The 5,343-nt window shown below is 38.5% G+C and overlaps 1 non-coding gene across 1 annotated transcript; it reads right to left on the reverse strand.

Moving 5' to 3' along the window:
* Positions 1-1,332: 1,332 nt before the first annotated feature.
* On the reverse strand, positions 1,333-1,439 carry LOC131241789 (small nucleolar RNA R71). Its single transcript, XR_009169355.1, has one exon. It is a non-coding gene; the product is annotated as a small nucleolar RNA R71 (small nucleolar RNA).
* Between the last annotated feature and the right edge of the window lie 3,904 nt (positions 1,440-5,343).

Below are 5,343 nucleotides of genomic sequence, written 5' to 3' on the forward strand. Positions count from 1 at the left end.
GTTTTTAATGGTTTATTGCGACAAATTACAATAGATCTGCAATAGCTTGAAATATCTTCTTTTCTTGAATTAAGATTGTGAAATTAGAAAATCCTGTTGTTCACCATCGTCGTTTGGGCATGGTAGGATGATGGAATCTTTCTTGACCTTCACAATTCTCTCATGATTGGTTGTGGGATTGGTAAATCCTGTTGTTTGTCTTGTCTCCTGGTAATGGTTAGGTGATAGAATCACTTCCAAATCCTCACAACTCTCATCCATTGATGATTAGACCCATGAGAAGTTCAGAGATATGACAAATCTATTTTTACTAATTGGATAAGATAGGACTCTGATTCATGTTATATCCTTGAATCAAGCAAGGTAGCATCCTGAGAACCTACAAGTGGATCCTTCGCACCCTAGTTGCCACCTTTGAATTTATAAGTTTTAATTACCTTATTCAAAATTACTCTCTCAAATATTCTAGATTTATGTTTACATCTTCTTCTAGTTCTAGTTCTAGTTACTTTCAGAAGACACACAAGTTCAGTCCCAGTGGATTCGACCTCGATCTCACCGAGATTATTACTATATCGCGACCCTACACTTGGGGTTGTGAACACTTTCTTAGTTCGTTTTTAGAAATTAATTCACTTTCCTTTTTCTTCTGCAGGATCCCAATATATAAACTTCTAATTTGGTAACTTCTTTCTAAATCTCTCTCTTTCTATTTCACTCTTTTTGTTTTAGTTTATGTTAGATTCTGAAATTGTGGGTTGAGTGTGTTTCATGCCCAAGTGGGTTTGTAATAACACTCGAAGTCTCTTAAATGAAGGAGGATTGGTTAAGGGGCTATCTATCCATTACAGGATTAGACACCACTCGAGATCCATAGAGTTAATTAAAGTTATGGCTGCCAATCAACCTCCAAATCCACCTCAACCTAGGGTTGAGGAAATCCAGGATGAGAATGAGGTGCATCAAGCACCCCTGCCTCATACTTTATGAAATTATTTACAACCGGCAGGGGTGAACACGCCCTCATGCATGGTTTTTTCATAAAATACGAGACATATGAATATTAAGCCAGGAGTGATCCAACTCCTTCCAAAATTCCATGGACTTGAATATGAAAATCCATATCTACACTTGAAAGAGTTTGATGAGATAATAACCACTTTATACTTTCCTAATGTGTCTGAGGACACGTTTTGACTGAAACTCTTTCCCTTCTCCTTGAAAGAAAAGGCCAAGACGTGGTTGCAGTCACTACATCCACAATCAATTGGCAGATGGAATGACATGACAAGGGACTTCACTAAGAAAATTTTCCCATATCATAAGTCGAACACCCTTAGAAAGTCAATCATGAACTTCGCCCAAAAGGAAGATGGAAAATTCTTCCAATGTTGAGTGCGGTTCAAGGATCTTATCAGTTCATGCCCACAACATAGTTTTAAAACGTGGCACATCACAAATTTCTTCTACGATGGACTGACATCTTCCGTGCGTCAATTAGTCAAGACGATGTGCAATGGGGAATTCATGAACAAAGATGTCAATGATGTGTGGGATTATTTAGATAGACTTGCTTTAAACACACAATCATGAGACATCTCTCTAAAAAACCACCACTTCTAAGCCTACTTAATCAAAGGAAAGGGGGAGGAATGTATGCTTTAAAAGAACAAGATGACTTGAGTGCAAGGGTGGCCAATCTCACATGAAGAGTCGAGACCATGGAACTTGTTGGAGCATAAAATTTAGTTAAGGAAAGTGGCTTTAAGAAGAAAAAATGGAGCATAGAAGTGAAGGGAATGTGACTTACACAGGTCATGAGTTGGAGAAGACTAAGTTACGTGGGACTCAAATTGCCTAGGTCTCCGCAACTTGTCATAGTTATGCTGGGCCACGTAATTTTCTTTGGAAATAGATAAGTTGCGCGGGTCTGCGCTACCCTTCACAGGATATGTGGATTCGGTGACGTGAAGTGGGGTCCACGGCATGAAATTCAAGGGCTTACTTATACGGAAGCCTATAAATACCACCTACCCCTCTCATTTGCAGGATTGGATGTTCAGAAGACCAGTGCCTCTGACAGGTATTAGAGATGGAGAGAAGGAGGAGTGCAGAGTGTAGAAGGCTGGGCCATGCCACTCCTTGTGAGTTGTGCAGGCTCACGTAACTCCACGACCTGTGCAACTTATGGAGTTGTGCTGGTACACTTTAAGGCAACACTATGCTGCATTTTCTCAAGTCCTTAGGCCTTTCCAGGTGTTTCAAAGTGATCCAGGAACTCCTTTACCATGTTAATGAGGAACAAAGTGCACGAAAAGCCCGAACAACTCATCTCCCATGGAGACATGACTAATATTAACTAGAATGCTGCTGAAATTTATATTTGAGCCTATTCAATACTTGCACTTTTGTATTTTCTAGAAATTCTATATCGGAATCAGAGGATCAAAAGGATGTAAAGAACTCAGAATGAATAAATTCGACGATTATTCTCTTAGTTTTTTTCTTTTTTTCATTATTGAGTGAGATAATTCCCCAAATCAAATGCTTTTCATTTCTTGTCAAAACAAAATGGCGACTCCAGTAAGGAACTTTATCTTGCTTAATATTGACTTAAGAATGACATAGAGAATTTCATCATTGTTTGTGTCCTATAAGGCACCAAAATGGCGACTCTCAGAGGGAAGTGTGCTTGCTTTCATATCCGGGATAGAATAGATTTGTGAATAAATGCTAATTAAGTTCTATTGTTGATTTCTGACAGATGTAGGAGCAATAAACTGACAATGAGCATAAGAATCATTCAAAAAACCACTAGTAAGAGAAATGGATGATGGTCATTCGCTAAGGCGGACAGACAAAGTCGCAGTAGTCACGTTATGCTCGGGTAAAAGGATAAAAAGTCCCCATAAACAGAACATGGAGGTAACAAGAAAAGAAACATTTGAAGAATGCCATGACAATTTAGAGAAAGGAAAAGAACAAGGTTGAGAGGGTTACATATGATGTGGTGAGTCATTTGAAAGGCATACCAACCCGACTGATGTGTATGATGTGTTGTGAGAACAGTCTAATTCAAGCTTTATCTGATAATGATGTTAGAAAAGCATTTCTCACAGAGATGGAACACGAAGAGAAAAATAATTGCATGCCGGTCATTTCTTTCTTCGATGATGATCTAATTTGTGGCGAAGAACATAATAGACCACTGATGGTTGTGGGCCATGTCAGTGGTAAGTAGATAAAACGAATAATGTTGGATAACGGGTCCACAGTGAACTTGCTACCATTAATGATGCTAAATGAATTGGGATATTTTCATTCTCATTTGTGTCCTAGTGGGATAATGATATAAGGGTTTAATCAAGACAGACAGCAAGACGGACAACGAGCGCTCGGCAAAATCACACTAACATTGGAGATAGGGGAGCTAATGAAGATGTTGTTTGTCACGTTAATTAACGCAGTAACGACATATAATCTCCTCTTGGGAAGACCCTGGATGCATCAATACGACATCATACCATCGACTCTCCATCAATGCTTCAAGTATTGTAAAGATTAGACCCAATATAAGGTGATGGCTGATGCAAACCCGTATGCAAAAGCAGAGTCTTTCTTTGCCGACGCCGGTTATTATGACGAGTTCGCTACAAGGAATAAAAAGGAAAGAAATGAGAATAAAATAGCAAAAGGTGAAATAAGCACAGTGTAGAATAGGGTTGAAAAAATAGAGTTATCTGAGAAAGAGAATGTGAAGCAAAATTTTTATTTCGTGCTAAGACATCTAAGGCGACCGGGGCGGCCTTCGCTAACATTTTTATTGCCCAAGTAGTTAGAAATTTTGTAGTCAAACTATATGATGCCACTACCACATGCAGAAAGGAAAAAACCATTCCCAGATATGCCTAAGAGGTTCCATGTTGAAGCCAATACGAAAAACCCTGAACCTATTGAATTTTATACAGTCTTAGAGGCAGAGATAGAAGAAAAGACACAACAAGATGAACTTCACAAAATTGACACCTAAAGATCTAGGAAGGTACTGCTCTGTTAGCAAGAAGATAATGAAGAACATGGGTTTCGCTTGCAAAGAGCCGACTAGGCTAAATAGTGGAAAAGGTATCTTAACCCCGATCAGAGTCAGTGAAGAAAAATGAGAGAAGTTCCGCGGATTGGGAGGAGAATGTTCGGTAAATATGATTACTGTAGAATCAGTAGAAGAGGTAGAAGTTGAAATGATCAAGCCTCATGAGGTCGCTCCGAAGCAGATAGAAGACGGGGGGCAACTGATGATCTACAACTTATGGGAAATAAATCTAGGGACGGAAGAAGAACCCCAGAATACATTTATAAGCATCAGTCTTCCTGAACAAGGGGCTAACCAGTATATTAAACTATTGAAAGAAAATAAAGATGTGTTTGCTTAGACATATGCAGAAATGACAGGCCTAGAACCATCAATGGCGATGCATCAATTAAATATTTCTAAAGACAAGAGACTGATTAAACAATCATAGAGACGATTCCACCCAGATCTGATTCCCTTGATTAAAGAAGAAGTTAATAAGCTAATTAAAGTTGGGTTTATCAGAGAAGTCAAGTATCCTAAGTGGATATCAAACATTGTCCTAATAAAGAATAAAAGCAGACAAATTAGACTATGTGTTGACTTTAGAGACTTAAATGAAGCGTGTCCAAGGGATGATTTCCCACTACTAATTACTGAGCTGTTAATTAACAGTACGACTAAGCATGTCATTATGTCCTTTATGGATGGTTATGCTGGGTATAACCAAATAAGAATGACCCTAGAAGATGAGGAAGCTACAACATTCAAATCATTGATAAGAATTTACTATTATAAGGTTATGCCGATTGGTCTTAAGAATGCTAGCGCGACATATCAGAGGGCAATGCAGAATATATTCCAAGACATGATGCACAAGCATGTCAAATGTTACGTGGATGATTTAGTGGTCAGATTAAATGACCATGAGGAACATTGTGAACATCTGGTTTCAGTATTTTGTTAGCTAAAAAAGAAGCAACTAAGGATGAATCCGTCTAAATGCACGTTCGGTGTTTTGTCGGGAATGTTCCTCAGTTTTGTTGTCAAGCATAGGGGAATTGAAGTCGATTCGAGAAAGATCAAAGCTATTTAAGAAATGCCGCCTCCAAAAATACAAAGAGTTGAAGAGTTTGTAGGGAAAGTTGGCATATATTCATCGCTTTATCTTTAATATTGTAGGAAGATGTCAGCCGTTTTCTCATCTAATGAAGAAAGGGGTGGAATTTGTATGGGACCAATCGTGTCAAAACGCATTTGATTCGATCAAAGAA

This window comes from Magnolia sinica, chromosome 3 (assembly GCF_029962835.1).
Source record: "Magnolia sinica isolate HGM2019 chromosome 3, MsV1, whole genome shotgun sequence".
NCBI lineage: Eukaryota > Viridiplantae > Streptophyta > Magnoliopsida > Magnoliales > Magnoliaceae > Magnolia > Magnolia sinica.